This window comes from Macaca fascicularis, chromosome 2 (genome assembly GCF_037993035.2).
Source record: "Macaca fascicularis isolate 582-1 chromosome 2, T2T-MFA8v1.1".
In the NCBI taxonomy this organism is placed as follows: Eukaryota; Metazoa; Chordata; class Mammalia; order Primates; family Cercopithecidae; genus Macaca; species Macaca fascicularis.
In genome coordinates, this window is record NC_088376.1 from 2,866,505 (window position 1) to 2,875,960 (window position 9,456).

At 49.6% G+C, this 9,456-nt stretch overlaps 1 long non-coding RNA gene across 5 annotated transcripts in view; it reads right to left on the reverse strand.

Moving 5' to 3' along the window:
• Positions 1–5,626, reverse strand: part of LOC102128101 (uncharacterized) — a 50,380-nt gene extending 44,754 nt beyond the window's left edge. For 4 of the 5 annotated variants that reach the window (XR_012430544.1, XR_012430546.1, XR_012430545.1 and 1 more), the window contains exons 1-2: positions 5,315–5,626; positions 3,814–3,907 (exon numbers count right to left, since the gene is read on the reverse strand). This is a non-coding gene — a long non-coding RNA (uncharacterized lncRNA). Of the gene's footprint in view, positions 1–3,813; positions 4,796–5,314 lie in introns of those variants that run through there. The other variant, XR_012430543.1, reaches the window with a different exon arrangement.
• Between the last annotated feature and the right edge of the window lie 3,830 nt (positions 5,627–9,456).

Below are 9,456 nucleotides of genomic sequence, written 5' to 3' on the forward strand. Positions count from 1 at the left end.
CTTGGGATGAGGACAGCTGAGATTAGGCCCAGGACACAACCTCCTCACACTGATATTGGGACCACAGGAGGCTGTGGCATCTTGTTCTTGAGGATTCCATGACAACCTGAAGTGTTCATCTCAAAAATGCCATCCTACCGCACCATATCCCTCGCCTCCCAAACTCACACCTTAGGCCAATCCTGAGGGCAACGAAGTAACTGGACATGACCCATCAACTGTGCTCCAGAAAAGGCATCCTGGCTGCCGCAGGTCTGCACCTTCCCTGCTGAGGCGGAGCCTTCGTTCCTGAATTTGTTTGCCAAATTCATGTGTCCCCAAATGGTCCTTCTTATAGAGACGTCTGATTTGCAATCCTTACAACACCTTCATTGCTTTAAAAGAATGGGGGAGATATCTCCTTCTAATTACATTTACAGGTCCCTTTTCTCTCCTATAGAAAACAGACTCAGGTTTTTTTTTGTTGTTTTTTTTTTTTTGTTTTTTAACTTGCAAATATTTCACATTTGTTTGGAGAGCAGATTTCTTTCCAGGTTTTTGGAACACTGAAGTCACTGACACATGGCTGTTGAGATATACTGTAGCTGAGTGCAAACATCCCCGGTTCCTAGTACAGTCAAACCTGCGTTTTAGGCCATGGTGGGTACAGGGAGGGATGAGCCTGACGTGGAACTGTCCCGGGGGATGCTGAGAATGGCCCTTTTCTGTCTGCAGAGCCCTTGAAGAGGAGATCTGAACAAGGTGTATTTTCATTTGTCTTGAGCCCTCTCACTTCCCGCCTCTCCCCTTACCCTGTCCCAGGGACAAGCTGATTCTACTTCAGATCTCTGTTTAGCAATGTTCCCCTTTTGGGAATAGTAATGGAACAGCCTAGGTCCCGGGGCATCAGTCCTGCCACATTTCTAGTCTGAGTCTAGCCCCACTTACCATTAGGCTCCCATTAGTCTGTTAGGCCCTCTTATCTAAAGGGCACCTATGAAGCAAGACCCAGTCTGGGGAGAAATGGCTGCCAAAGCCAGACACCTCGGGATCCTGCTCATTACTGTGACCTCCCTCGTCCCTGAGTTAAGTCTTAATCTGTGCATACTCGGTGGAAACTTATTTGTCCAAAGTTATTTGTCTATGTTAGTGCTTTAGGGCCTCCAAAAATCTGGCCAAGTTAGGTGGCATTAGAACAAGTATCTTGGCTGGGCACGGTGGCTCATGCCTGTAATCCCAGCACTTTGGGAGGCTGAGGTGGGCAGATCACGAGGTCGGGAGATGGAGATCATCCTGGCCAACATAGTGAAACCCCGTCTCTACTAAAAATACAAAAATTAGCCAGGTGCGGTGGTACACCCCTGTAGTCCCAGCTACTCGGGAGGCTGAGGCAGGAGAATCACTTGAACCTGGCAGGCGGAGCTTGCAGTGAGCTGAGAGCAAGACTCTATCTCAAAAAACAAAAATAAAAATAAAGAAGAGCAAGTATCTCTATTTTTGTTCTCTTGCTGTGCAACTTGGTTGCACTATATAGATGTACCTTTCTGTTGGTTTTATTTGATTCAAAGAGGGATGATCTTACGTTTTATATAAATATTAAATATTAAATTTGCCTGCTTGGTGTGCGAGCAAAACCTATAATCATTAATTTTGGTCAAGTTTAAAACAGTGATTCCCATGTATGACTGCACGTTGGTATAAACACGGCAGCTTTATAAAACTTCCCATGCCTGAGGCCCATCCCCCCAAATCTATTTTAATTGATTTGGAGTAGGGCCTGGGCCTTGATTTTTTTTTTTTTTTTTTTTTCTGTTTTTAAAAAGCTCCCTGATGATTCTAATTGCAGCCAAAATTGAGAGCCATTGTTCTGAATGATGCCTGAAAAATGTGCTAATTTGGTGTGTGGGGGGCAGGGGGCCGCAGGGTCAAAGGAGATGTTAAACTGAATTGGCTGACTTGTTTTGTCAGTCTTCAGCCCAGTAGCTGGATAGGAGCAAAGTCAAGATTACAGTGCAGTTATGTAAGGTTTGAGGATAAGCCTCTTCTCCTAAAACTGACTCATTACTGCATGTATATTCCATTTAAAGCAATCTAGAGCAATAATGTGGAAATACTGGGTGAGAACCACGTTTTGTGAATATGGTTAGGGCCCAGTAATATTCAATAATCATTCTATGACCAGAATGGAGAAGTGACAATAAAAAAGAAATCTCCCATTTAAAATAATCTGCGCTGGAAATGCCCTAGTGTTTCTCGTAATACCAGCTGCTACTAAGCCAGTAACACACTCGTATTGCCTTGAATTTCAAGACATTACTGTGGTGATCTCTGATGATTCGAGGCTCACATTTTGCCATCTCTTGTCCCTGACCTGAACTTCCGGTTCAGTGTGTCTGAAGGCAGAGTGGGAAGACAATTCAGGTAGCAGAGAAGTGAACAAAGGACAATCCCTGAATAGGTGAATTGAAGCTCGTTAGCAGTTAGCCCGGAATGAGGCTGATATCTCTCAGCAGGATTTTTCAGGAGCTGGGAATGGTTGGAATTTTTGTTTTCCTTTTCCTGGGAAAGAGAGGCCCGTTAGCTCTCCAGCTGCATTAGAACTTAATTTGTTTTGTTTGTTTTTGTTTTTGTTTTAACACTGTAGAGGGGACAGTACATTCCAAAAGTTAGAGGACAGCTAAGGGAGATTTGTCCTCTTTAGAGGATATCATGAAGCATATGGTGCCTCACAGGGATGGGGAAGGCAGTTCACAGGCAGGAGCCAAGACAGGGATTAGCTCATAGAAGGCGGCTGGCTGGATGTAGGAAGAGCTGCCAGGTAAAGGGACCCAAGCTTGGGACTTAAAGTTCAGGTCTAGTCGTGTTTTTAAAGAGTTGTCATCTTTCAAATATATAAGTGTAAAGATTTAGGAACTGCCCTCAGGAATGAGGTGCATGAAACTCACAGACAGACCAAAATCCCAAAATCTTTGGTACCTAGTGGACATTTCCCTGGGGCTGCTTCCTGGGCAGGGTGTCTGCTGCCCTCCACTAATAGCCAGGGAGCCCAGCCCTTGGTGTAGGAGTACAGGTTGAAATGCTCAGGGGTTTACCTGATCCCACAGCTTTAGAGGCAAGAAGCTGACATTTAAGGCTTTAACAGTGCTCCTTTTCTAAGTAAATGACAACCTGGAGAAAGGTCTAACTGAACCAGGCGTTTGACATTTTCAAGCTGACTTTCTTTTCAGAGAGACTGGAAGACTGACTCCCATCATACTCTTTCCCAGCCTCCTGGTGGAAAGGGAACCCCTAGTCCCACTGTGGTTCCTGAACATGCCAAAGGCACAGGCACAGGCTCAGCTTGGCTTAGCCTGCGGTCCCTTCCCGAGGGCTGTGTCTTCAGTGGGATGAGAAAGACGTTGGCAGAGGCTTTTAGGCTATGAACACGCCAGGTGCATTTAGTCAACAGTGTAAGCTGAATACCAGAAAAGATAAAGTAGAAAAAAGGGCTGCAAAATTGCCACCTGAGGCAGAACTATACGAGGCTCAGTCCAGGGGAGGCCCTGTTTCTCATGGCCCTTGTCTGATGGTCATGATAAATTAAACATAAACACCAACCCATATGCTAGAAATTGATTTCAACTCATTTACCAAATAAGCAAAATATCGGTATCGATGATGTATAGTTAGATCTCTATTTGCCAATCGATCTCCTTCTGCAGTCCCCAGTCTGTGCCAGACAGAGCAGACCACTTCTCCGTGCTGCCTAAGCAGTGCTTTCCTTGGACCCTGCTGTGCTCACTACTTCGGACAGGGAAAGTGACTCTCCCAGGCTACAATGGACCTGTAACTTACTCACCTTGCAACCTCAGCAGTGGAAGGCTCGTGGTGAACGTCGACGGAATGAACCTGCGTGTCCATGGAGTCCATCTGTTATCTCTAATAAACACTGAAAGTCAAAGAACAAGATGGAATAATCAGGAAACAGAGAAAGCGGTATCATCAGGTAACCAGGAGGTAGAAGCATAAGGATGAAACATGAAATCATTCATAGCAAGTTAGTTTCTCTTCTCCTGGTCACGTCACTCCCCACATCCCCAAAGGAGGAAGTGTAGTGGACAGGTGTTGGCTGAGAGTCCAGAGGACCTGGATCAAGAGTCAGGAGGGTGGTCTTCTCTCTAATTGAACGTGTGGCTTGGAGTCAGTTCCTCTCCTTTTCTGGGCTTCAGTTTCCCCTTCTATAGAATAAGAATATTAGACTAGGTGGCCTCTCAAAGTCTTTACAGCTCTGATATTTTGTAATTTTATGCATCGAACGCTATAATTCCAAAGTATTAAAGAAAAGGGCAGTACCCCATGGTTTGAGGGGCAGGGACTATAGCACAGACTGCACCAGACCCACCAGCCTTTAGTTCTGGAGGACCTAAGTGAGTGTCAGCTTGAAAACACTCAGTGTTTGAAATGCCAGACCACAGCTGCACAAAATAGGAAAAATCTTGTTAGGAAATGACCACAGTCCGCTAGAGCTGTGGAAAACATTGCCTCAGACAAAAAGGACTTTTCCATTGGGGGAAAAAAAAAATCAGCAGTATTGTGTCTGCTCATGCCGTCTGCCCCAGCAGTTCTCATCGAGTCCTGCCTACTCAGGTCCCCGGCTCTGGGGCAGTGCTTTTCCACTTCATGTCGGTCCTAATGGTAAATGCAGGTTGTTCTCCTCTTCTGGCCCCAACTGCCCCAGGAATCAGACTTTGAAGTCATTTTAAAATTCATCTTTGGACTGTCTGACTTGTCAATGCTTCCTCCAGAGGCAAAAACCACAACATGCTTTCACTGGAATGATCTCGCGACACCTATTGAATCCCCTGTGTGTGAGGAGATCTCGCGACACCTATTGAATCCCCTGTGTGTGAGGAGATCTCGCGACACCTATTGAATCCCCTGTGTGTGAGGAGATCTCGCGACACCTATTGAATCCCCTGTGTGTGAGGAGATCTCGCGACACTATTGAATCCCCTGTGTGTGAGGAGATCTCGCGACACTATTGAATCCCCTGTGTGTGAGGAACATGACACCCCAGGTAGGGAAGTGCATTGCTCAAGGTCACATACAGAGGTCAGGGGACTGGGTCCTGAGGCTGGCGCAGGGTTCTTCCCATTTCCAAGCTGTCTCTAGCCACAGGGCCGATTCTCATCTACCTTCCCACACAGAGGTTTCCCGACCAACCAACGAGCCAACCAGCTAACCACCCTGTGCGTATTTCCTATACGCCTCGGACTCTGCGTTCTCTGATGCTCTGCTTTGTAAACAATTATTTTTTCACTGTTCCCAAATGCAACAGTAAACAGTAAGCACTCACCTTTGGCGGCAGAGCAGAGCTGGCCTGCTTCTTTGAGTCCTGCTTCAGTTTCTGGAACTTAAGCATAGTGTCCCTCCTATTCCTTGGAAGACATGCAGCTGCTAAGAAGGAGTTGCATATTTCTACGTGGGGTCCAGGGAGAGATGTCTGGTCAGACCCCAGCTCTGGGCCAGGGTGGCTTTGGTCTGAGCAGTGTTCAGACCTATGCAGGAAGCCGCACCAGGTAGAGAGGAGGCCTCAGCCTGCCCAGGTACCCACCCTGGTGCAGCCCTCTCCGTCTGCCACCATGAGGGCCCCTTCCTGAGGCTCCACAGTTGGGCCAGGTGCAGTCCTTGCCCAGTCAATGCTTTCTGGGCTCACTCTCTCGAACAGGAAGTAGCCCCTTTTGTTCTTAGACCACCACAGATGCAGACAAAGCCCGGCTTTTAAAGAAGAAATTTCTACTAAAATAAAATAGAAAATAAGCAAAACCTAGATATGATCATATTTACAGACTATAATTTTCTAAATAAAATGTTAAATGCATATTTATGGTAGAAAACTTGGAAATAGATATTTTAAGAATCCATAAGCCCACCCATCGCCTAGCCCCGTGCTGCCTCTAACACAGTAGCAAGGAAGCAGGTGTTGCCACTGAGCGTTTGAAATGCGGCTGATCTGAACGTGGTAGCAAGTAAGCAGGTGTTGCCACTGAGCGTTTGAAATGCAGCTGATCTGAACAGAGATGCACTGTAAGTGTAAAACACACACGGGAGTTGGAAGATTTAGTACCGAAAATGTAAAATATTTCGTTAATACTTTCAAAAATACTCATTACATGCCTGAGATGATAGCATTCTGGATATATTGGATTAAACATATATATATATATATATATACACACACACACACATATATATATATATTTTGACAGCGCAGTGGTGTGATCAGCTCACTGCAACCTCCACCTCCCAGGTTCAAGCAATTCTCCTGCCTCAGACACCCGAGTAGCTGGGATTACAGACACCTGACACCACGCCCAGCTAATTTTTGTATCTTTAGTAGAGACGGGGTTTCGCCACGTTGGCCAGGCTGGTCTCAAATTCCAGACCTCAGGTGATTCACCCATCCTCGGCCTCCCAAAGTGCTGGGATTACAGGCGTGAGCCACTGCACCCAGCCAACAAATATATTATTAAAATTAATTTGACCTGTTTCTTTTTACTGTTTTTGGAAGCTACTGAAAACCATAAAATTATATATATGGCTCACATCACATGTCTGTTGGACAGCCCTGATCAAGAGAAACCACTGATAACATTTTGGCACACCCGCTCCATTGTGGGGTTTATATATTGAAGAGTCCGGTCATTCTGGCACCTCCCCTCCATTGTGCGGTATATATATTTGAAGAGTCTGGCTCCCGGTTAAACACCTATGTGTGATTTTTCAGGTCTGACTGCAAGCAATGACAGAGGCTTGACCTGGCAGGCCTCCCGGGGAGGCTCCCCTCCCCACACCAGAGCTGGTGCCCAGCCAGCACTCAGGAGGCTCTGAGGGGAGTTAAGGACTCAGCCCCACTGTGCTATGCTCTTCACATGTTTGCATTCTTAGCCTGGTGTCTTCATTCCTAAGTCTCTTTCTCTGAGGCCTTGGGCTGAGGTTTTCTTCAGGTGCCTCTTCTGAGGCCTCCTTACCAGGGGGAGGAGGGAGAGCCCTGAAGACCTGTTTCGCCAGTCTGACTCAGCACCCAGGACTTTCCCACTCTACCCCGCACCCCCACCCCAGGGGCCATAAAACTGCTGGAGCCTTTGGTTGGGGGCTCCCTCAACAGTGAGATGTCCGCCACCTCGGCACCGACCCACCTGACCCTTGAAGGGTGCACTGTTTCATGGGGAAAATGAAACAGGAGAGCCTGTGGCTTCTCCGGCTTTAGCCTCCTATTTATATTAAGACTATCATAGCAAGTGATTAAAGGTGGCACTGGTTTTTTTTGTTTTTGTTTTTGTTTTGGTTCATTCTTGCTGTGATGAGCTACTCTGACATCTGACAGCTCAGCTCTCTCTCCCAGCTTAGCTGAACTCCCAACAGTATTTTTTTTCTTTTTTTTCGGGGGGAGCAGGCAGAGTCTCACTCTGTTGCCCAGGCTGGAGTGCAGTGGCTCGATCTCGGCTCATTGCAACCTCCACCTCCTGTGTTCAAGTGATTCTCCTGAGTCAGCCTCCTGAGTAGCTGGGACTACAGGCACACGCCACCACACCCAGCTAATTTTTGTAATTTTAGTAGAGATGGAATTTTGCCATATTGGCCAGGCTGGTCTTGAACTCCTGACCTCAAGTGATCCACCTGCCTCAGCCTCCCAAAGTGCTAGGATTACAGGTGTGAGCCACACAGCCCTCCCAACAGTGTTTTTAAAAACAAAACAGTAATCACATTGAAATACAATTATATCTGTCTCAGTCAGGGTCCCAACAGGAGACAGATGGCACCGTCACATCAGGGTAACTCAGGGAGGTTTTATTTATAAAAAGCTAACTAATAACAAACTTAAGGATGGAGTGGAGGAGAATGAAAAAATAACTCAGAACCCGAGGGCTGGCGGCGGCAGACCTGTGACCATCCCTAAGTCCAAAGGGACCAGAGGAGGGGTAGGCTACCAGAACCAGGAAAGAGAGGCAGCTGTGCGGAGTTGGGGTGCACTTAAAGGAAGAAAACGACCAGCCCAGGGCACGGTCATAGGAATGCAGCCAGGGAAATAAGCAGCCTGGAATCCCTTTTCTCCTTCCCCCCGATCTGCTAAGGCTCTTCATTGGCTGACTCCAGTCAGAAGCCGGAGGAGATGGAGTCTGTTGCCCTAGTCCTCTTTCAGTGCAGGAGGCAATGGAGATGGCCAGAGGTGGGAGTACGAGGATGGGGTGAATCTAGAGAGGCAAAGAGCTGACTGCAACCAGCCTGGCCAACACGTCAAAACCCCATCTCTACCAAAAATACAAAAATTGGCCGGGCATCGGGAGGCTGAGGCAGGAGAATCGCTTGAACCCAGGAGGCGGAGGTTGCAGTGAGCTGAGATGGAGCCACTGCACTCCAGCCTGGGTGACAGAGCGAGACTCCATCTCAACAAACAAACAAAAAAACAGAGGTGTCTGCGCTTTTTTCTCGCAGCATTGCCCTAAGCCATAGCCTAAGTGCCCTATTTCCTTGTTAATGTAACAGATCTTTGTCCTTACAGTGACCGAGTGGCACAATTTACTGAGCACCCACCCCATGCGCCGAGCACCCCACCCCATGCACCGAGCACCCCACCCCATGCGCCGAGCACCCCCATGCACCGAGCACCCCCATGTGCCGAGCACCCCACCCCATGCACCGAGCACCCCCATGCACCGAGCACCCCCATGCGCCGAGCACCCCAGCCCATGCGCCGAGCACCCCCATGCACCGAGCACCCCCATGTGCCGAGCACCCCACCCCATGAGCCGAGCACCCCACCCCATGCACCGAGCACCCCCATGCACCGAGCACCCCCATGTGCCGAGCACCCCACCCCATGAGCCGAGCACCCCACCCCATGCGCCGAGCACCCCACCCCATGCGCCGAGCACCCCCATGCACCGTGCACCCCACCCCATGAGCCGAGCACCCCACCCCATGCGCCGAGCAGCCCACCCTATGCGCCGAGCACCCCACCCCATGCACCGAGCACCCCACCCCATGCGCCGAGCACCCCCATGCACCGAGCACCCCACCCATGCACCGAACACCCCACCCCGTGTGCCGAGCACCCCACCCCATGCGCCGAGCACCCCACCCCGTGTGCCGAGCAGCCCACCCTATGCGCCGAGCACCCCACCCCATGCACCGAGCACCCCACCCCATGCACCGAGCACCCCCATGCACCGAGCACCCCACCCCATGCACCGAGCACCCCACCCCATGCGCCGAGCAGCCCACCCCATGCGCCGAGCACCCCACCCCATGCGCCGAGCACCCCACCCCATGCGCCGAGCACCCCACCCCGTGTGCCGAGCAGCCCACCCTATGCGCCGAGCACCCCACCCCATGCACCGAGCACCCCACCCCATGCACCGAGCAGCCCCATGCACCAAGCACCCCACCCCATGCGCCGAGCACCCCACCCCATGCGCCGAGCACCCCCATGCACCG